The sequence below is a fragment of the Phascolarctos cinereus genome, unplaced genomic scaffold (assembly GCF_003287225.1).
Source record: "Phascolarctos cinereus isolate Bilbo 61053 unplaced genomic scaffold, phaCin_HiC Scaffold_1;HRSCAF=81, whole genome shotgun sequence".
NCBI lineage: Eukaryota > Metazoa > Chordata > Mammalia > Diprotodontia > Phascolarctidae > Phascolarctos > Phascolarctos cinereus.
In genome coordinates this window covers 171494776-171519427 of record NW_027555514.1, presented here as the reverse complement: position 1 = coordinate 171519427, position 24652 = coordinate 171494776, and the positions used below count along the sequence as shown (strand labels likewise).

General features: G+C 35.8%; 1 protein-coding gene across 3 annotated transcripts in view; it reads left to right on the top strand.

Moving 5' to 3' along the window:
- Positions 1-24652, top strand: part of RASSF8 (Ras association domain family member 8) — a 111852-nt gene that overhangs the window by 67794 nt on the left and 19406 nt on the right. The window contains exon 3 of one of the 3 annotated variants that reach the window (XM_020965084.2): positions 21110-21212. The exons of 1 other annotated variant lie outside the window; for it this stretch is intronic. The gene's annotated coding sequence lies outside the window, so the exon portion shown is untranslated. Of the gene's footprint in view, positions 1-21106; positions 21213-24652 lie in introns of all 3 variants that reach the window. One more of the 3 variants, XM_020965082.2, reaches the window with a different exon arrangement.

Sequence of the window (24652 nt, the reverse complement as noted above, 5' to 3'; positions counted from 1 at the left end):
GTTTCTGTCCAGAACAGAAAATTATTGGACAGAGCATCCACATGTAGGGAGGGGGGCCATAATTGGTGAGGGAAGAAAAGGAGGAGGAGGAGGAGAAACAGCAGCATTCCCCAATTTCTGCTCGAATTGGCATGTTGGTTCCCTAAAAGGGAGCTACTACTATGCTCAGATAACTTGGTAAAGACAGTTAATACAAAACATAAAACCCATTCACTCCTTCCCATAGCATCCATGGGAAGAGCTATACTTTGTTTCAAAATGTGCCTTATAGAATGCTGGCATTCTGTCAGCTTTACTCTGCAAACTTTTGATTTAGAAAAAGTCAACTGTTTTCCAGCCTAATGGTGAAGGGATAGTGCTTTAGATATTGTCAACAGTGCCATATAATGACAGTGACAAAGAGCTGATGCAATCCAAGCCTGCATTGAAAGAGACATAGTGTCCAGAGCACTTTGACAGAATTGCTGCTGTCCCCTGGTCAGATCATATTAGAAATAACTTACCTAGTTCTGGATGCCACATTTTAGGAAAGACATTCATAGTCTGGAAACTGACCAGGGTGACCAGAGATGGTACAGGTCCATACAGTACAATCATCATTTAAAGGAATTGGGATTTTTACCCTGGAGAAGAACTTTACAGTTGTCAAGTATATGAAGGATTGTCATCTAGAAGGATTATACTTGTTTTGCTTGGCCCTTAGATGGCAGAAGGAACAGTGGGGAGAATTTACAGAATGGTAGATTTAGGCTCAATGTGACAGAAAACTTCCTAACAATTCATCTTGTTCAAAAGGACTGTTTTTTGGTAATAGTAGATTACCTTCACTTTAAACAAACGCTAGGTTGAAGTCAGATTGTAGAGGGTCTTGAATGATGGGCAAAAGGATTAGAGGTCATCTCCAAAACTGTAGCGAACAGTTAAAGATTTTTGGACAGATAAGTGATTTGCTGAAATGTCTTAAACAGATTACTTTGGGGTGTGTGGTATATAAATTGGAGGGAGAAGACTGGAGTCAAGAGACAGGCTATTGTACTAGTCTAGGTATGATATAATGAACATAGCAGCGATGGAATCCAAAGGAAGTGACAGAGGAAAGATATTGTGAAAGAAAAGTTAATGAAACTTAGGACAGATTGGATTAAAGGGCTTTCTTACATTCTTACAACTCTTGGCTTTATGTCACCCTGACTCTAAGTGATAGGGTTGAAAAGGTGCTGTGATAATGGTTTCTATAGCCATGTTGTATGTTAAACTTCTGGTTTGTCAATATTTGAAAAGTTTATTTCTATATTGTGGTAAATTTGGACAATTCTTGGAAGGATACTTTTAAATGAGACCATGATCTGACCATAGTTTCCAGGCTTATATAAATTCATATGCTTTCAAATAATGCAACCAGTGTATTTCCTAAACTATGTTAATTTGCACATGGTACACATAATAATTTTAACTAAAGGTTGAACACTTTTATGTGCCCATGAGGGTTTCACTTAAATTTTAAAAGCATGATATAAAAAGCCTCAGCTTGCAAGGGTCTCAAGAGAACTAGTGACATGGTCTAAGAACTCATATAACTTTATATCAGGAAAGCCTCTAGATTGGAGGTTACTTCATTGAATTTATTTTTTACTAATACAGCAAAGAAAAATCTTTTCTTCCAAGATACAAGTTCTTAATTACACTTTGCTATGAAATAACATCAAATTTGTTATTCAGTACTTGAGTGTTCTTTGGGAATTTTTTTCTTGCTTCTTTGTGTAGAAGAAATGAAATGCGAAAAGAATTTTTTTTTTGGCTAGGCAGTGGGGGTAAGTGACTTGCCCAGGGTCACACAGCTAATACGTGTTATGTGTCTGAGGCCAGATTTGAACTCAGGTTCTCCTGAATCTAGGGCTGGTGCTCTATCCACTGTGCCACCTAGCTGCCCCATGAAAGGAATTTTCAACTTACTAAGAGAAATTTAATTTCACCTATTATGCTTTGGGGCAGCAATGAATAAAGTGCTGGAAGACTCATCTTCCTGAGTTCAAATGTGGCCTCAGACACTTACTAGCTATGTTTCTGTGGGTAAATCACTTACCCCTGTTAGCCTCAGTTTCCTCATCTGTAAAATAAGTAGGAGAAGAAAATGGCAAACCTCCAGTATCTCTGCCAAGAAAACCCCAAATGGGTCACAGAGTCGGACAGGATGGAAAGGACTGAAGAACAAGAATAACAATTGTGCTTTGAGAAGTATAGTGGACTCTGGCCCAACCTCTGAGTTGGGAAGACTCCCAGCTGAGTTCATACCCCATCGCTGACACATAGTAGTTCTATAAACTTGAACAAATAATGGAATCTTTTGATGCTCTAGGCAGATCTGATTATATCCTACACATCTCCATTGACAATGGGAATTTACTCACCAGGAACTCCCTATTCTCATGAAATCACAAAATACCCCTCCCTAACTAAAGGGATATTTTCATTTTCATAGCAGACAACCTAGGAAAAAAAAAAACTTTTCCCACTCCACCCCCAAAACACCACTGAGCCTTTGAAATACCCTTAATATGTAGAAAAACATAACCCAGAATCAAACATGAGAACAGAAGGGAATTTTCTCTGTAGTCTCTGCCAAATGTTCCTGGGATCTAAGAATAAAAAATAAGTATAAGGTAAAGAATGAAGTTGAGTTAGATACCTTAGCAGCAAAGAATGTGGATTTTGTTATTGTAGCATACTGATTTAGCAAAGGAATCCTGAGTAAATATTGTTAATGATGGAGAAACAATGGAGTTATAAATGTTCTTCAAGTGAACCATAGCTGGGTTTGCATTATGTTTCTTTCCCAAGAAACTCTTAATCTGCAAGCTCTAGAAAGCTGTATTAAAAATAAAAGAAGTTGAATCTCATTATCACAGATATACATTTTCTTATACCTCTCCCATGATTATATAGATTTCAGCTGTGTCATTCATTCTGTTAATGTTTGAAATGCCTTCAGTAGCGACATAATTCAAGAGCAAATAAAAAGGGTGCTTTGAGCATATACCCCAAAAAGGGACTGCTTGTTTAATATATATCCTATGTGGTTAACTGTTAGAGTAAGCATATATAAGTTTTTACTGCCAGAACTATAATATTTTGTGTGTGTGTGTGTGTGTATGAAACTTAGCTTTCTTACCTACAGATGTTATAGTATGAAACAGAGAATTAAGTTGCTTCACTGTGTCCCTAAACATATATATTACAAGAGATGTGTCCACATCTGACATGAAATATGGTTGCCATTTAAATGTAAGTAAATAGCTTAGTCTAATCATGGATACAATATGAAAGAATCTAATAGAAAATGTTTTCATCCAACCTTTCTGCAGTAGTTTCTCAGGCTAAATTTTGATTTGTGCTCTAGGATCACCCCTAAAACCATTATAGAAAGTACCGGTAGTCTTTAATCATAAGCAGTTTGTGGTATGCATTCGATTTCTTCGCAAAAGCATTATTTTGTATATCATATTTTATATTTTTAATCTGAAATTTTTATAGCACTATCTTCCTGTGTTAATGTCGATAGTGTAAGATGGCAAGTATTATGAAATTTTATTAAACATGTTTTGTTGTAACATGTACATTCAGTTTCTAAGGTTGCTTTCAGCTCTGAAATTCTGCAGTTCTATGTAACATCAGCTAAAAATGTTGCTTCAGCTTGCTCAAATATTTTTCTCTCTATTATAAAATATGTGAAAATGTATTTTCCTGAATATAAATGTAGAATCTTAGGATTTTGAGCTAGAAAAGAAGGCAGACATCTAGTTTCCACTGCCCTCATGTTCCTTTGTATAGATAAGGAGACTAAAACCTGCAGAGTTGAAGTGCCTTAGCCAAGTTCAAGCACAAACCCATTGACAAAAAATAGCTGATCAGAAATCCACTGACACCAAATATATTAAGTGCTTTTGCCACTAGGAAGTATATGGGAGTGGGGGGAATGGTATTTTTCCCCCCAACTTTTTATTTGAGGAAAGTGGATGAAGAGAAGAATTCAGGTAACAAACAGGTCAAAATGAAAACCTAATGCATGTATTTAACATAAGTAACAGCAATCTCTCCAACTGTGTTAGTGCTTGGTATAATATGACCTGTGTCTTTTTTTCCCCCAAGTCTTCTCCTCATATTTAGCCCTTCTCAGTTAGAGAAATACTTATTATTCAGTATATGAAAGCTGTATATTTGAGTACCACCGGATCTTCAGAGGAAAAAAAAATTTCACAATTGATAATTAGGGCTTCTTCTGTTTCTACATGACAATTTGTTAAGGCATCTATGAATATATAGAGTTGTTCTCCCATCAGTTATGTGTGAAAAAGTAACTCGAGATTAATACTTCAGCACAAGTATTAATACCGTACCAGCATTTAGGAGAACCATCCTATTAACTCAAATTAATCTTTGATTTTTAGTATTATTTTTTATCACTGACTATAAAACCATTGGAAGTATGCTCATTAATTGGATGGAGTTTGTCAGAACTATTTAAAAATGAAATATAAAAGAGGATCTTTCCCTTTCATAAAATTGAATTATTAATAATATGAATGGGGGGGAAGGAGGGAGAAAGGGCAAGGTAGGTCTCTTAAAGACCAACATTAAGCCATACATATTAAGTAAGGAATGCCTTAAAAGGCCAAAAAAATCAAGTGATCAAAGTAGACTGAATCCTGAATGAGTCAGAAATGTATTAGTTGTGGTTAGCAGCTAGATAGGTAAGAGGGTTTAAGTGGTGGACTTGGAGGCAGGAAAACCCTGAGTTCAAATCCTGTCTCAAATCCTTAATAGCTCTGTGACCTTGGACATTCACTTACCCTCTTTCAGCCTGTTTCTCTGCCTATAAAATGGGGATAATAAGTAGTACACATGTCACAGGATTATTATGAAGATCAAATTAGAGAAACAAAAACAGAACTTTGCAAACCTTAAAATGCTATAAAAATGCTAGATATTATGGTTGTTATTGTATGTGTTGCTTAAATATTTAATAGAATTATCAAGTTAAATACAGTATGTCAGTTAACTAAAGGGAAATGGCATTAAGTTTCAGTGAGTAGACATAAAGAAGTGTTCCCGGACAAAAAAGGATGATAAATTGCTAGAAACCTTATCAATGCGGTTACATTATCTTCATCCTTGGAATTATTTAAAAATAGATTAGATGATCACCTGCCTTTCCTTATCCCCCCAAGCTGAAGTAATAATTCATTCTCATCCCACCTTGCTTGTACTTCTTCATTATATTTTCACATTATGCCATGAATCATAGTTCTTCATGTACAGGCTTTTTATTCCCTACTTTAAGCTCCAAGAAGAGAGGAACCAAATCTTACTCATCCTTGATTCACTTAAAAGCACACAGACTTAGATGCGAATGTTTGAAGAAATGGATTTATTTATTATTGGGGACCTGGATGAATGACCTCCTGAGGGCCTTTTAGATTTGTTTCATTTATTTATTGTTTTGTTCTTTTAAATCAACAGAAATTACATTTTATGAAAAAATAGTTATTCTTAAACTTTTTTTGAAATCAGTTTGTTTTGTTTGATCTGAACATGGATGTATTTACATGAGTTAGTTTAGAAATATTGAAGCTGTGAAAATAAAATGAACCACCTGAAGGGTGTGATAGGTCTGTTGGTCTCTTGTGGAAGAAACTCACCTCTAATTATTTCACAATCTGGCCACCTTGCTATTCCTCCCACAAGAACACTCTTTTCTCCGTATTCTGGGCTTTTTTGCTAGCTGGTTTGCCTGTCTGGAACTCTTCCTTCTCATCTCCACCTCCTAGCTTTCTTGGCTTCCTTCAAGGCCCAGCTAAAATTCCCTCTTCTATGAGCAGCCTTTCTTGATTCCCCCTTCATGCTAATGCCTTCCCTCCATTGATCTCCAGTTTACTCTGAATCGAGCTTATTTTGTCCTTGAGAATAAGTACTGTCTTTGGCCTTTCTTTGTATCCTCAGTGCTTCTCAAAGTGCCTGGAACACAGAAGGCACTCAATAAAAGCTTATTGATTAGTTAATTAAATAAACTAGTATATTCATATATAAAGATATTATCCTGTTATAAAAGTGCTGGCTAATTGAGACTCCCTAGAAAATATTTCACAGAATCTTAAGAGTTGAAAGAGCCATCCAAAAATATTTGCATAGGGGGGCAGCTGGGTGGCTCAGTGGATGAGCACCAGCCCTAGAGTCAGGAAGACCTGAGTTCAAATTCAACCTCAGACCAAACACTTGACATTTACTAGCTGGGTGACCCTGGGCAAGTCATTTAATCCCAATTGCCTAAAAAAAAACTGTACAAGAATCCTTTTATAATATTCCTTACAAGTGGTCATATAGGTCAGTACATTGCCTCGCTTAACTGTTTTCTGAATTTGGGATTTCATCTTCCACCTATATGTACAAGTTGTTCTTGTGCTTCTTTTCACCCCCACTTTCTAGAATCCTCTATTCAGGGCTCACCTGTAATACCACCTTCAAAAAGAGGCCTTTTCTACCACCCTCATTGTTATTGTTAGCAGTATCCTACCTGAAATTGCTTTTATGTGCTTTTTATATATGTTGCATTATGCATTATATGTTAGAATGTAAGTTTCTGGAGGGCAAGCTGTGTTCTCATCTGTCCTTTTCTATTCTCAGGGCCTGACAGATAATCGGTACTTACCCATACTTGTTGAACTTAATTGAGAGAACCCACTGACTTGGAAAGCAGCCCATTCTATTTTTTTGTTTGTTTGTTTGTTTGGGTTTTTTTGGCTAGGCAATGGGGTTAAGTGACTTGCCCAGGGTCACACAGCTAGTAAGTGTTATGTGTCTGAGTCTGGATTTGAACTCAGGTCCTTCTGAATTCAGGGCCGGTGCTCTATCCACTGTGCCACCTAGCTGCCCCTAGCCCATTCTATTTTTTTAAAAGGTTTTTATTATATTTTTAATTTATGAAATAAAGCATCTCCATAACATAGTAGACTTTTTAAAAGGATGATTGGACAAGAAACTGCACACCTATTACATACAACTTGCTATTCTTTTCAAATATATGACAAAAATATCATGTAAAGTTCTTTTTTCTTCTCCCCCCCCAAGAGATGGCTACCATTAGACACAAATGTATGTATAAATATGTGTGTATATATAATCATTCTGTACATATTTCTGTTTATGAGTTCTTTCTTTGGATGAAGATAGTTTCTTCTTTCATAGGTCCTTTGTAGTTAATTTGGGTATTTATAATATTTAAAATGAATTAGTCACTCAAAGTTGTTTTTAAAAGAACATTGCTGTTAGTATTCTACTTTTGGAAAGTATTGCTAGGGAGTATTTCCTCACATGGAGCCTAAATCTGCTACTCTGCAGTTTACCCCAATTTATTACAGTTCTACCCCTAGATCCAGGCAGAACAAGTCCAACCCCTCTTTGATAAAACAGCACTTCAAATATTTGAAAGCAATTTTCATGACTAGACAGCCTCATTTCTTTGCTTCTTTACATGGCATGGTCTTCAATTTTGTCACTATCCTGGTAACTTTTTTTCTGGATGTTTTCCATATGATCAGCATATTTCTTAAAATGCAGTACTGAGAATGGGACTTGACACTCTAGACGTGGCCTACCAGAATAAGAAGAGTGGAAATGTCATTTCCTGTATTCTTGTCATGTATCTCTCTCAAAGCAACCTTAACCCACATTAGCATTTTTTGCCTGCTCTGTCATACTGACCTTACAATCTACTGAAATCCCCAATAATTTTTCATATCAACTGTCTTGGACTTTTAAAGCAGATTTCCCACTCTCACTTTTTTTTAGATTATAATTTTGTAAGTTTATAGCAACCATAAAATTTTCATCCTTAAAGATGCTTGCTTTAATCTTGATGTTTAGAATTTTTTTTTGTGTTCACATGAAATCCACATGCAGTCGAGGAGGTCTTTTCATTAGTATACCATGGAATTTTGATAAGAAAAGCAATACTTCTGGTTCAAACGTGAACACTTAAATTTTGTGTATGCTATTGGCTAGCTGATCATTAACCAACAACAACAAAAAACTTGCCATTGCCAAAATGGCTTCAAAGGCCACAGTGTCCTAAAAGAGCTCCAAAAAAAAAAACAAACCAGCATTGCTTTTCAAATTATTTCAGGGAAAAAAACAACAGAAGATTAAAGATTGCATATGGATACTGTTATGGGTGTGGCTTAACTTCCTGTTCATTGTTTTAGTGTATTTATTACATTTGTTTATGAATGCTTTTATGTAATATCCTTAAAACTTGATGAAATTCAGATGATACCAGTTACGACCGTTCCTAAGACCTACTCTTGATTTCTTATAAATACCAAAAAATTCATTCTCTAAGAATATAGGCTGTGGAAAATTGTAACCTGTAGTTTCAGTTAAAATGAAAAGTGCAAGATTGATATAAAGAACGTAAGTTAGTGTAACCCCATATACTTCAAAAGGACTTACAGAAGTCAAGCCAGTTAATTAGAATAATCATTCTGGATTGTGAATTGCAAAGAATAGGGAATGCTATTTATAGTTTGTATCAGTAATTTAGTACTGTGTGCTGAATACTGGTCTAGTAGACAACCAAGTGTACCTTTCAGTAGAACCTACTTATCCCTCCAGAAGCTATTCATCTTTCAGATGATTTGAATTGGATGGAAAGGATAGTGAAAAATCATCCAGACCATTTTCCGCCTTGTACTCTTGTCCTTTATTCAGAAGCGTGTTGAAGCAGCTTGGATGATCACAAGAGCCAACTGTTAAATTTTCTTTTCTTTTCTTTTCTTTTCTTTTCTTTTCTTTTCTTTTCTTTTCTTTTCTTTTCTTTTCTTTTTTCTTTTCTTTTCTTTTCTTTTCTTTTCTTTTCTTCTCTTTTCTTTTCTTTTCTTTTCTTTTCTTTTCTTTTCTTTTCTTTTCTTTTCTTTTCTTTTCTTTTCTTTTCTTTTCTTTTCTTTTCTTTTCTTTCTGCCTCCCAGTATTACATTTATATATCTGTATATCTGTCTACCTATATGTGTGTGTGTGTGTGTGTGTGTGTGTGTGTATGTGTGTATGTGTGTATGTATGTGTGCCTCCCAAGGTAGATTTGCTTTCTGCCAATGTGTGTTAGGACTAATATTTACCAGCATTTTCCTGATACAGCTTCTTCCCCTTCTCCTTTCCCCACCCACAACATGGGTTAAGCCCCAACCACACTTTCCTTCCTGTTCCAAGAGTTAGCTTTTCCTAAAAGGAGACAAAGCTGTCTCTGGACCTTATTAGTTCCAACTTCTCTGATTCAGTTAGTCCCAGCCAAGTGGAGTCTAGGCCTCTTATACTTGGTGGATTCCTGAAGCCCACATAAGTCATATCATTCACTAATAACCAGACAAATTTCCATAGGATAGAAGGGGCCTTTCCAGAAAACCTAAATGCTGTTAGGGCAACGTCAGCCTCCTCTTATCTATTCAGTGACTTACTTGCCTTCTGACATTCCATCATGGAACCTGAACTAAGAAAATGCTGCTGTTAATTAGAGCCACCTCCAACACGATGCTTCAGATATTGTTTATTGACCCTTAGCCTAGAGGCAAATAAGTAAATATTACAAGAAGATTTTGAGGACTATGAGTTTTCGGTCATGGAGTGGGGTGGGTAGAGTAAAACTTAACTACTATAAGGCTCAAATAATCGGGCTTTTTTTACCTGCCACATTGCTTACTTAGGAGGAAAGAGTATCCTGGGGTTTTTTGTAGTTTACTTTGGTGGATGGAGTAGAATGGAAGAACACAGAAGATATGAGAGTAAGATTTGATTTTTTTTTCTTGAAACAACCACCTCTCCTTTTTTTGGGAAGGGGAGACAGAACGCAGTTTTCATAATGACAGAAAAATGTAGAGTTTGATTTCAGAGGAAATAAAATAATGATATCCTGATAAAAGGAAGGGATAGGGCCTCTGGAGCAGGAAATATACTTTCAAAGGGCCAAGTATTTAAGGGACTTAGCAGTTTCATCATCCACTACAAAATCAGAAAAAATATTCCATGGGCCACCCGGTCATCCTACCTTGTAAATATTCATGGTAGACTTAAAACAAAAGGAACAATAATCTCTTTACCAAGCAGAGAGATGTGGCAGACAAGGGCAACAATATTGATTTGCAATATGAATTCATTTACAAGATGATGCAGAAGAAGATGATAGAAGATGATAAGCAGTATCGCCACAAAAAAAAGCAGAGAACATTGAAGAAGAAAACAAATCTGTAGGAAATTGGACATGAGACCTACGTTTGGTAATAGGTAGAGGTTAAACTAGAAAGACAAATAAAAGGCAAATGAAATAAATCTGACAGCATTTTGCAACAAATTATTTTTGGTCAACTAAAAGAACCATCACATTTGGACACAGCACCACAGTTCATGTGTTATTTTAGGAAGTGCATCTGGCATAAAGAAGGCTAAACCAAAGTACGTACAGAAAAAAATCTATATAAGGAGCAACACTATTTGGAAAGCCTGGAGCGACTGACTTTTTGAGGAATGTGAAAAAAGAAGGCAAGATAGCAAAGAAGTAAAATCACAGAACATGTTTCTATCCCCCAGAAACTGCGGTCAAGAGAAGACCAATAACTATCAACTCATGTCTTTTAATCTCTTGAAATCTACATGTCCAGGGTACATGAGAAAGGACAAGCAGGCTTTTACAAGTTATTTTTCTATAGCAAATTATATTTTCTAAGTCTTGAACAGCATCCAAAGGAAGAGATTCCCTGTATGTGGTAGGAATCCTCCACAAAGACACTGTACTGATTGCATCAGTTAGTGTTAGGAAGGAGATTGCACCTCTTAGGTTGACAGTCATGATGAGGTATTAAGTGGGACATAGTATAAGGTGATCCCTTTAGAGTGTGAACAACTTTCTCTAAGTGAATAGAAAGGGAAATCCTCTCCCTTACATTAAAGAATATTACAGTGCCTTAAGTCCACTTAGGGAATATCAAATGAACGAACAAATGTTTATTTTCATACTAATACCAAGTTGGTGGAGCTGTAAATTAGTCCAACTGCTCTAGGAAATAATTCATAATTGTGCAGGAGAAGTTATTATGCTATTCGTAGTTGCTGATCAGTCAAACCCACTACATATATCCTAAGGAGGTAAATGACAGAAAGTTAAATCCTATATATACAAAATATTCAAAGTATCACTCTATGTCATAGCAAACAGTGAAACAAAAGGGAGCATTATTTGGGGAATGGCTTAGCAGGTTTTATAACATTACTCCTTAAGAAACAATGAAGAAAAAGAGTTCAGAGAAATGGGGGAAACCTAATTGTACAGGGTAAAGAAGTCAGAACTAAGAAGGCAATCTAAATGACAATGATAGTACAAGTATCTAATATGTGGCAGGCCCTATGCTAAGGGCTGGGGGTTGAGACCAAAATGAAGCAATCCGTGACACCAAGTAGCTTACATCATATTAGGGGAAACATGTACACATATAAACAGATACAAAATATATGGAAATCAAATACAAAGTAGTTTTAAGGGGCACTAGAGACTTTGGAGTGGGAAGATCAAGAAAGGCCTTGTATAGAAAGTAATAACTGAGTATGAGGTAAGCTTTGAGAAAAGCTAGGGATTCTGGAGGCAGAGGTGGGGAGTGAGTGCATTATATACATAGGGAAAAGACTGGAGATGGAGATGGGACATAGGAGAAACGGCTAGTAAGGCAGTTGGATTGAAACAAAATTGTGAAGGGAGGAGCAAGGGAGGAGTATATCCAGAAAGGTAGATTGGAGCCAAATTGTGGAGTGATTTAATGTCAAACAGAGTTTATATTTAATTTTAAAAATAGGTTAGAGTCTCTAGAGTTGCTTGAGCATGGATTAGGGTTAAATTGGTGAAAATTTTAAAAAAACCATCATTTCTACTTTCACAAAAAGTCTCATATGCTCCACCCCCTTCACTGCCACCGCCACCATTCTAATCCACTTATCACTTCTTACCCACATTAGTGGAGCACTAGCCCTTTTTTTGACCTGTTTAAAAAGAGGGTTTTTCCTTCCAGTAAGAAGTATCAGTTAATTAATTAGGGTCTTTCCTTACCTCTCAATTCATTGAAGGAAAAAAGAAAATTTGTAATATATGTATATGTGCATGTATATACATTCATCCAAAAAAAATTACTGCATTGACCCTGTCCAAAAGGGTATACTCCATTCTGTATTATTGGTCCATGAGAGGTAGATAGCACCCTTCATCTTCAGTCCTTTGGAATCATGGTTATACATTGTACCCTAGACTTCTAATTGGTGTCCTTGCCTCAAATATTTCTCCACTCCAATCCATCCTACCCCATACACATTATGATCCAATAACACAGGCCTTCTTGCTTTTCCTCAGTACAACATTCAGTGGTTGAAATTATTTCCCCCCTTACCTCAACCTATTTACCAGCTTCCCTGGCTTCCTTCAAGATTAAATTCAAATCTCACCTTCTGAAGAGGCCTTTCCAGTTCTGCTCACCCACCCAGCCACCACACACTCAGCTGCTATTGCCTTCTCCTCTCAGATTACCTAAATTCACAATAACACAAGTATTTCTAATAATATTCAGTTATGTAAATATACCAGTTTTTCCCCCATTCATTCTCCAACTGATGAACATCTTTATTTCTAGTTCTTGGCTACCTCAAAAAGTATATTAAACATTTACTCTAAATGCTTATTGACTGAATATAAATATTTTGGTAGAGATGGAACCTACAAAAAGTTTTAAACCTCCTTGATCTATATTCCTTCCTGTGGGATCTCTGGTTAAAGAGTATTGGTAAATTGCTTTCAGAATTGGAGTAATTCACAGTTTCATCAACAAACATTACTATATGTCTGTCTTTGCACAACTTCTGCAACATTGACTTCCTATCTTTTGTCATATTTGCCAATTTACTTATTGTAAGCTAAAACTACTGAGTTTCTTTGAGCTGTATTTCTCTTAGTATTAATGATTTGGAGCTATTTGTAATTCTTTTGAGAATTGTTTATTCATATCTTTTGACCACCATATCCACTGGAGAATAACTCTTGGTGACATAATTGTGTTAATTCTCTTCTACATTTAGGATTTCACACTCTTATCAAAAGAATAAAAGAGGGGCAAGGAAAAAACTGAACTGAAAATAGAATAAAATTGAATTTGTTAACATCTTGATCAGGTGATTGCACAGCTTTTGAAGTACAACTACAGAGTAACAAAAGAAAATGAGGAAGTTACTCTGATACCATTTACAGAATGCAAACGAGAGTGTGCCTATATGTCTGACCACCCACTAGGAATCAGTTTGTACTTGAAAGTTAAACCCTTGTGGTGGTTTGGAAACAATTTGATGACAAATTAAGAAACTGTAAGAATATGTTGTGCTTAGTCAGAAGCAGTCAGTCAGATTTATTTAATTGCTTCATGAACAGTTTTACATGATCATGATGGTTTCAAATAAATACAGAAAAAAACCTATATTTCAACCATGTACATGTTGATTGTTAAAGAAAAAAAATAAATTAGTAACATAATTAGGCAATTATTTACTGCTTTAGATGCCATTAAATTTAGTACAAACACCTTAGACTAATCCTGAAGAAGTTCACAAACCACTAAATAAGAACCACTGCTTTGCATTATGAAGATTAACAGTTTCATGAATTGTTCTACTATACATATATAAATGTTCACTTTATTTGGTGTTTTTCAGGAAAAAAAATCTAAAATTCAAATAGAGAAGCAGAAAAGCCTGGACATTAAAATATCTGTCAATATACAAAAAGCACATTTAATAGATGTTCAAGTTGGGAAAATGAGCATATATTTAGTGATTACATGTATTTCCTACATATTTTAGCTAGTATATGGGAGAAGGGGAAAACAGTCGCAAAGTCTGTTCATGAGTTTATTTTTCTGGATAAATGTAGACATTCAGATGCATAATTTATTAGCTAAAATAGAATAACCTGTGAACTCAGTAAAGTTTGCTGTATTTGGATTTAATTAAAGCTTTCATATTTGTAGATGGAGAATATTATATTCTAATTACCTGGAAACATTTTTAACTTTTTAGTAATTTGGTTTATGAGGCAGTAGAAGCAGTTTTAATTTGATAAGGTTAAGGAATATCTGTGCCACCAATAATTTATCCTAAATAAGTTCATATAGGACTAAACTTGATATTTCTTCACATAGCCTTATGTAATAGTAACATTTTCACTTGACTTTTTTTCCTTTTACTGAAAAGTTGTTAATATAATCTAAAAAGATCTTGTAATTAGAAACGGTTTGTTTCAGAATAGAAGAATGGCTGTCTACTTTTCCTGCTGAATGATGCTTACTTTAGCAATATTAATAACATTATTTAAAGTTTATCCCACAGGATTTTTTAACTACTACTTTAAACTAGTGGTAGTCTTAGAATGTTCTAGTGCCAATTTTACTACCTCCAGATTCATACTGATGTTTTCTCATTATGCTACAAAATTTGTTCATACTTTTCCCAACCAGTTGAATATTGGGTGAAAAACAGCTCATGTTGCCTGTAATGGTGATTTTAAAAGGATAATCCTGTTCTATGTGGTACATGGTATATAGTTTCATGGAGTATATTGTACATTTCATTGTTTAAAGTTGGTTGAAAGATGTTATTCTACCAAGCATACATTATTTATTTGTTTCCTACAATGCCTTGTTATCAGCACCATCATTTTTTCTCTTTCTTATGGTTTGTTTTTAAATTGTGGAAAATTTTTATATATCACATCTTTGAAAATAACAGCTAGCATTTATATAGTGTTTTAAGGTTTACAAAATACCATACATGTTATCTCAATTTATCCTCACAATAGCCCTATGAGGTAGATACTATTATTATTTCCACTTTACAGATAGGGCAATTGAGTTAACAGAGAGGTTAAGTGACTTGCACAGTATCACACAGCAAAGATCTGAGGCAAAATTTGAACTCAGATCCTCCTAACTCCAAGCCTAACACTCTCCACTGCATCATTCATAACAATGAAATTTAGTTCACATCATTTTCAAAGTTTTTAGTCTTTATGATGAATCATTTTTGTTTACCTAAAGTTCTTTCCTTAGAACAGTATTACTCATACTATTTATAATATTAGGAAAGTGGTTGACAGCAAAACTAATATCCTAACAATGTTAAGTAGACTACTTTAAATGACTGAATTATATTTTTCTGCCTGTCAGCTTTTGACTTTTCATAAATTAGAATTTTAATAAAACATCCCTGTGGTCCCTTCCAGCTCTATAACCATGCTCCTTTGTCTCACATTAAGAAAGTCTTTTTTAAGTCAATTGAATGGGTTGAGTTTTGTTTTTCAAATTTTCAATTCTATGAATCTTAAGGACCAGATGTTAAACAGACTTCCTTTTTATTAATTCCAGTATCTTTTCAGCATTTTCATTATTGAAATCAGGTATATAAACTGTACATGGTATTTATATTTTCCACACTATTTGAAATAAATTCTGACTCAGCTTCATCCTAATGTACATTAGCTCCTCCACGTTTATCTCTTCCCTCTCTGAATTATGTAATTATATTAGATAATATTCAAAATTAAGTACATTAAAAATAAGATAAATACATTAATAAAACAAGATAAATACGTTAATGTCTATATTCTCCAAGCACTGAAGTTTAAAGCAGGACAGTTTTTCTTTATGACATAGAGTAAGTGCTTAATAAGTGCCTACTAATGATGGTGATAGTGATAATATAGACCAAGTAGGCCCACATATCCAAAAAGGAATACTTAATGATTTCCTAGTACCAGAATATGTCCCTACTTTTCTTCTATCACACCTCTAATTAATTCCTTAGTGATAAATTATTTCCCTTGAGTTATCTGTTAAGGCTTTAGTAACTCCATGAGTTCAGTCTAAAATGTAAATGTTACTAAAACCTTGACATCTAGAAAGTAGGCTTCTCTAAGTGTCAGGGTTCTGGACTGATTCCAGAAGTAGTTGGGGGACTGGATAAGCCATGCCCAGATATATTTGGTAGTGAAAAAAGTAACCCATGAAAACATAGCAACGAGTGTAGGCAAAGATTTCACTTGATATATTGTGAATTGTCCCTTCAGTGTGCAGAGAAATGGGGTCATCTGATTAGCAGTTTATTAAAGTTCATGTTTTGATGCAGAAGCTTAAGAAATTTGAGAAAGGGAACATAAAAGATAGGAAAAAAAGAGGGATGTTAATAGAAAAGAGCAGTCATGTCAGTGGTAGCTTTACTTGCAATATTGTATGTGATGTTAATGGTAGCATCCTTTAGGGGTGGCTGTATCTTTGACACTTTGATGGGGGAGGATGATGATAGAGAGGTACACAGCCTTCTGTATCTTAATACTGTAAACCTTGAAGACATAGACATCTATCCTGTGGGTGGGTGTTGAGGGCCAAGAGTCACACAGCCCCCCTGAAACTCATACAGGACCCTTGAAGGCATAAAAAGTCTCCATGGTGACAAGCTATGCAATAATACACAACTGTGTATACTAGTGTAGACAATAACTTTTATACAGGTTATTCAACAGAGCTGAGTTTATCATCACTGGATTCTAATATCCTAGTGAAAGGAAACTAGAAGAGTAACAAGATTTCCTATCAGAAAATCAACATCTATGCATGACTTCAAAGAGTGAGCACAGTAAAATGTCAGTGGATTAATAATGTATTGTTTGAGTCTAGGAAGTCAAAGCTATCAGGCCACAGTTAAAAATTCTTAACAAATCCAGAGTTGTCTAAAGCCATAGAACAGTACCTTACAATTCACCTGCTCAAATTAGAATGCCTAGAATCCCTTGGGGGGAGGGGGGAAGAGGGGTGCAAGAATCTCTGTGGGCCAGTGTTCACTGAAAAGACAGATTTTTATGAGCATAGTTAATTGAAATATATGCAGTTTCAAAAGGATGGCTGGGGACAGGGGGGACAACAAGATCCAAATGAAACATAACATTACAAGACAATATTATAGCTGGTGGGAAGATGGTAAATCATAATACCATGGCTTTTTGAAAGGTCTCATTTCTAAGCCCAATTTCTTATCCCTTGATTAGTTTTATAATACTAATGAAACTGGGCTTGTTTTGGTGATACTTGGTATATTCTAACTTGGCAAGATATCATTAGTCAGTAAAGACATTTTACCTGTTGTCTTCTAGGAGGTGTTAAATATTGCAGGCACCCATAAAATAAAACCTTTCATCATTGGAAAATCTCATCCATCTAGAGCAGAGGTTCTAAATTTTTCTGTGTCATGGACTCCTGGAAATCTGGGGAAACATGATGACTCCTTCTCAGAATGATATTTTTAAATTATATAAAATAAAATTGCATAGAATTACAAAGGAAACTAATTACAATGAAAGCAAGATGTAATTTTTTTTCCAGTCAAAGTTGACTGGACCAGTGGGTCCCATCGACCCCACAATAGGAGCTCTTGTCCTGGAATGGCGAAATGTGCCTCACATTTATAGACTGTTTATAGAATGGATAAAAATGAGGGGGTTTTTCCTCACTGGTTTCATCATCTCTTTGTATTTTGAGTGAAAAATTATTTTAGAACCATAATCTAATTAGAACCACAGAGGGAATGAGAATAATATCTGGGAAAATGATGAGCTTGCTACTTGCCTTTTCTCCAGTTCTTTCCACTGTTTTGTGTTGTCTGCCCAAATGTCCTGGTATCACTTGTATCCATAAATGAAAATGTTTGTTTGGTCTCTGCAGAAGACTTGTTGAAATACAGATACATTTATGAAATTCAATCCTACTTAGGAAACAAAAATTAGGTTCCATTTATTGACCATTTTAATGAAAGCAAAAGACTTTTCTTAAGCAGTTTCAAAGATTTAATCTCTTTTTTGTAATCAGATATTGTTTTGCCAAGTTATGTGTGTTACTTTTTGCATTCTTTGTATTTTTCTTACTTATTCAGTGTTAATCTATTCATGATTAACATGTTGTATTCATTTTCATGTTGACATAACTGTGTTTGTGCAAAACTGAATTCACAACACGGTTTCCAAGGCCATTTTGTGCAAACAAACAAATTAACTCAAATTTATTATACAGTTAGTAACTTGGTGATTTAAACAAAGCAAAAGGCAGAGATTGTTTTTGAGATGGAAATTCAATTTTTTAATAAAATAGTACTCTTTTCACCCATTATTGGCTTTCCTCTTCAATTAGCTTGAATATTCTGAATAATAACCTGCTTATTTCAATGAAAGAAAAGTTTGGATTGAATGGAGACACCCTTTATATTGTCAATGAATATAAATTTTAAAATGTTTTAATTCAATATCTAAATAAATGGAACTAGCAGAATTATTCTTTGGCTTGTAAGGTTGAAGGAAATGTTGCTGAGGAATTCTAAAATGAGACTTTTCCTATGTAGATAGATACCTTAGTTTTCATTGACATTCTTTTGGGCAAAATTTAGCATCAAAATGATACTTTCCTGCATTTTTCCACTTAAGGAGATTCAGTTCAATTAACAAACATTTATTAAGTGCCTACAGTATATGAGGCAGTTGGGAAACAAATCTAAAAGTAATATAGTTCCAACCTTTAAGAAGCTTACACTCTATGTAATACAGCACGAATAGGAAGAATATATACAGAATATATACACACACACATACATATATTACATGTATGTATATGGGTGAGGGGTGCCACTGACAACTGAGGGAATCAGAAATGTCCCCTTGAAGAAGGTGGCAGTTGAGCTGAGCCCAAAGGAAGCCAGGAATTCTGAGGGACAAATGTGTTGAGGCATGAGGGCATAGAGATGGGAGATCAAAATGTAAAATGGGGAATAGCAAACAGGCAAATTGTCTGAAGCATGAAATGTGTTAAGGAAAAATTCTGTACTCAGCTTGGAGACTGAAGAGTTTTAAATGCCCAACAGATGAGGTTGCATTTTGCCTTAAAGGCAGCTGGGAACCACTAAAATTTGGAGTGCAGGTGAGTGACATGGTGAGAACCATACTTTAGAACCATACTATATTTTTAATATCCATTTGGATTTTTGAGGTGAAAATACACTGAAAATTGGAACAATTGGGACCCCATTGGAGCTGACTCTAGTATACATTTCCCAGGAGAAACTGAATGCTGAGACACCAGTTAGAAGGGTGTTGCAATAGTCCAGGGAGAACATTTAACTAGGTTGGTTGTGATGATAAAGAGAACATGAAAGGTTTGAATAAATGGACTTGACAATCCATTGGATATAGGGGTGAGAATGAGGAGTGAAGAATGATGACTTCTGGTTTTGAAAACCTGGGTGATTTGGTACCCTCAACAGAAATTGGGAAGTCAGGAGGTTCAGGTTTAAGGGGAAAGATCAGTTCTGGTTTGGAGATGCTAACATGAGGTGCCTCCAAGATCTCCAGTTGGAGATTTCCGGCAAACAGTTGGCAATGTGAGAATGCAGCTCAGGAGAGAGACGAGGATGGAACATGTAGATTTGAGAGTCATCATAGAAATTATTGAAAAACTTAGGAGAGCTGACAAAGCTTCATCATTCCCTAAGAGAGAATGTTAAAAAATCATAAATGTACCTAGGAAAGAACCCTGTAGTATAGTATGCTGGTACATAGGGGATAGGACATGGCTGAATGTAGGGGAGGCGGTAAGGGATGAGGTAAGGAAGAATACCTGATGGCGCAGTATCATGAAGGGAGAAAAGGATGTCTAGAAGGGGAAGCAGTTTGACCAACCCCCTCAAAGGCTGCTGAAAGACCAATAAATTGGAGAATAAAGAAAAGACCATTGGATTCAGTTTTTTTTTAAAACCCTGTCATCAAGGAGCCTACATTCTAATGGGCAAAGACAACACAAAAGGAATAAAGTTTAAGGTTGTGGAGACTTTAAAAAGTGATGAAGAAAATCTCAATAATGCAGATTAAACTTAAAATAAAGGCAACACATAAAAAGGAATCTGGAGGGGAAGAGGGTGATCCTTTAAAGGGTGAGACTACTGGATCATGTTGAAGAAAGCAGTCTGGGGGGGTCAGGAGAACCCAGAGAGGAATGAAGGAATGAACACTTCTTGGTAGCCACTGAGAGCAGTTTCAGTGGGGGAGAGTGGAGGGCTGTCAGAAGCCAGATTGCTAAGGGTTGAGGAGTGAGTGACATGAGAAAATGGAAGGAAAAACTATAACAAGTTTTTACTAGGAATTTCCCTTTGTGAAAGGGAAGCTTGAGGGAATGATGGAGTTAAGTAAAGGGTTTGTACTTTTTTAAGGATAGAGAAGATGTGGACATGCTTTTAGGCATCAGTGAAGGAGCAAGTGGAGTATTGCAGATATATGGAAGTGAAGCATGGAACACTGCAGACTAAAGAATTATTTCAAGTGACTGAAAGCGCAGTTAAGACACAGCAACTTATCAAAGATAACATGCAAAAAGTGGCTAAAAAGACAAAAGATGGGTTTCTCATGTTGCAAGTAGAAGAGATTACAGATCAATATCTAGACTGCTGCATTGATATCCATGGATGGTGAAAAGAGCCACAGGAAAACCACCAGCATGTTGGCTAGATTTTCTCTGAGAAGCTTATGAGAGGATATAGACAAGCCATTGCCCAGGATGAGAAGGTATAAATTGCATTTTATTCATCTTTGGAGGGAATCCTCATGTCAGTCATGTTATCCATCAAAGCACTAAAATAAGAAGAAGCATTTTTAATTTTTATTCTTTAGGCAATTGGGGTTAAGTGACTTGCCCAGGATCACACAGCTAGTAAGTGTCAAGTGTTTGATTTGAGTTCGTATTTGAATTCAGGTCCTCCTGACTTCAGGGCCGGTGCTCTATCCACTACGCCACCTAGCTGCCCCAAGAAGAAGCATTTTAAGGATTTAAAACCTTAACCATTGACTTAGCATGCTACATGGAAACATTTCTTCCCTTGTATGAATATCATTTTGTTTTTGTTTCAAAATGAGATGTGGTTTTTATTATCTTAACATTGATAAGCTCAATTCTCTGTTCAGCAGATAGAAATTGGAACATTACAGCCCGCGAGGCATTTGATTGCTTGCCACTGTGAACCATGCACCTGTTTATACCATCACTCAGGTCTCTTGCAGGCTTTACTTGGTAATGTATTTCTTGGTTAGAAAAAATTAATGCCTTACTAAAGAGCTTAAGAATTAATTGAAATGCAAAAGAAAACAAGGATAAGTTTTAGTATTTGAAAAATTGTTTCTACAATGTAGATCTTATGTTTTATCTACCCAAAGAGAATTTGAAACAGATAAAACATTTCTGTCCATTGTTACACAGGTCTGTTTTTTTAAGTGTCTTTTTTTTCTATGCCAACTACAGTACCATCCATTCATCAAATAGCCTATGTTTCATTAAAAGAAAGATAAGCTTCTAAAAGTAGCCTATTATAATATTGGGGCTAGGAATAAAACTTTAACACTCACTATTAAACCTTATTTTCACTATTAAACAGTGAAAAAAATGCATCTATACAGGGTGTCCCAAAAGTCTTTGTGCAGTTTTAAGCTTTAATAATAAACATGTACGTGGCTTAACTAAATTTATGGTATAGTGAAAAGATAGACTTTGATATAGAAATACTTTCAGAATTAAAGTTATTCCTTACTGAAGACTTTTAACGGGATAAAGCATAATAAGAATTGACATACTCAAAGTATATACCTTTAAGTGTCACAAAACACAGCGGCACACCATTGTGTGAAAAAGATGGTATAACAATGAAACATGGCTTTCTTAATTCTCTTTGTATTACACTAGAGTTGGGAATGGAACTTAATACTACGGTATTTTGTGTCAGTAAGGTAAGGGAAATACTGTGTAGTGAGTGCTTTTACTCCACATGCTGTTAAATACCAGGCTCTTCACCATCCACATACATTTAGCAAAATGGAACAAGGAGAAAGAAATTTCTTGTTATAGCCACTCCCCTCAGTGTACTATTGATAATTGTTTTAGTGCCCTTAATTCTTAACCAGAATTATTTTTAAAAAGTTTTCTCTGAGTCTACACTGGACATTTAATCTTTTTTTCCCTGTTTGACACTTTATTTAGTAGACTGAAATTAATTTAAATTAAATCTAAACTTGTTATTCTAATGATTGGCAGTGCTACTAGATAGTCATATGACATTGGGAGAAATTTTTTTTTTTTAACTTTTTGGGTGAGGCACTGCACTACCTAGCTGCCCCGAAAATTTTTTTAAATGAGAATGTTAAACTAGATGATTCTCTGGTTTATACCTTTGATCATTTTATCTTTATTCCTCTTATATATAGTCAAATATATGAGAGGTGAGACATTTCCCTGTCTCATTCAGGCACTATCATGTACTATCTTTTTTGCGTATTTCTAGATCATGGAAGGGAGAAGGAAGGTGCTAAACATGGCCTTTGGATGCTGCTGATAGCCTTTTGGCATAGACAGGGAAATAGGGAAATGAAAAGGTGGGGCTGTAAGCCATTCCCCACCTGATAAGCATCCCTGCAACGTCTAGTTCTTTGCCACCACAGAGAGAGCCACTAGACATTTTAGAAAATATAGGTTCTTTTCCTGTTGTGGTATATGATTGTGCTGGAATACTACTGTGTTATAAAAAATTATGAGCTTAGCGATCTTAGAAAAACGTGGAAAGACTTGCATGAAATAAGGAATGAAATGAGCAGAACCAAGAGAACATTGTATACAGTAATACCAATATTGTTTTAAGAAGGACTTTGAAGGGGCAGCTAGACAGCACAGTAGGTAAAGCTCTGGCTTTGGAGTCTGGAAGACCTGAGTTCCAATGCAGCCTCAGACCTTGACATTTACTAGCTGTATGACCCTGGGCAAGTCACTTAACCCCAATTGCCTCACTTCCCCCCCCCAAAAAAAAGCAGGAAAAAAAAGGACATTGAGCAAATAAGTCATTTTGACTGATTAATTTGTGTATTTATAATAGTCCTTTATATACTATAAGGGATGTAGGAAGAAAGATGCTATCTGCATCCAGAGAAAGAACTGATAAATAGAAGTATGCGTAGAATAATTTTACATATATGTATATGTCTAATGGTGGCCATCTCTGGGTGGGGAGGGGAGAAAATGGAGGGGAAAAATAAATTTACATGATAATGTTGTATATATAAAAGGAATAGCAAGTTATACATAGTAGATGTATAACTAGAGAAGCATAGGAGGATATAAGGAGTTTAAAGGAAGGTGGGTAATTTTTGAAGCATCAAACATTAATTTGGGAGGGCAGGCTAGTATAGGTTGGCACAATGGAGGCCACTGGGCAGTCTCCAGAAAAGAAAAGGGCTGAGGTGTGAGGTGGCAGAAGGAGGAGGCTGGTTCGAACAGAGGTAGCCTACTGTGAAAGAAGATAAGACCTCAAAATAGTGAGGAGCCACTACCACAGTAAAGGTGGCAAGGAGGAGGGAGTGTGGAGTTATATAAGGTTATATAAAAGAATGGAACTAAGGGGAATTTGACGGAAGCCTTTAAAAGTCAGCAAAGGTATAAATAAGGTGACAAAAAACTTACTCATCTCAAATTCTGTCAGAACACCAGCACTAACAGAGGGAGCAACCCCTGAAATTTGCCTATTATCACTTCCATTCGAAATCTTTCCTAATGTCACTATTACTTTTCCATGTAGGTTCTTCTTGGTTTTTAGCTTCTCAGAACCTAGTTGACTACAGTCTTGGGATATATTTCACATTCATTCATTCAATCAACTATTTCATGGGACTACTTTTACTGGGAGAGGAGAAGTATGCAAAAGATACACCATTTCCTTTTCTGGAAACTGCCCAGTGGCCTCACAGCAGAGGTACTAGTCTTCCCTGAACACATCCTACATCCCAGGAAAACCCCAAATGGGGTCATGAAGATTTGAACACGACTGAAAAACAACTGAACAATAGCAATAGCAGCGAATAATAGTACTTTAAGGCTTAAAGCAGATATGGACATTAAATTTTATTTAAAAGTATTAGAATTGTTCCACAGTTGGAGATATGTTCCCCCTCACTGGTGATCTTCAAAGACTCAATGGCTACTTGTTGGGATGTTGTAAAAGGGCTTCTTGGTTATATAAAAGTTGGGCAAGGTGGACCCTGAGGTCTCTTCTTCGATTCTGTGAAATTCTTCCCTTTCCTAAAACCTTACCATTTTCCTTGCCTCTTCTGGCCCTGAAGCAGCTCTGGGAACATGTGCATTTCAGAGTCAAATGCCCCTTTTTACATAAGATAGACTCTTCTCTGATCAATCAACATGCATTCATTTATTAAGTGCTTACAAAGAAAAGTGAAAATATAATTCTTGCTGCCCAGAAACTCACATTCTATTGGGGGAAACAATGGGAAAACAACCATATGCGTTACAAGATATAGACAGAATAAATGGAAGGAAGATAACTTCAGAAGGAAGGCACCAGTGGGAGAGGAGCTTAGAGTCTGACCAGTAAAGGCCTCTTACAGAAGGTGAGATTTAAATCTTGAAGGAAACCAGGAAAATGAAGCTGTAGAGGTGAGGAAGAAGAGCATCCGAGC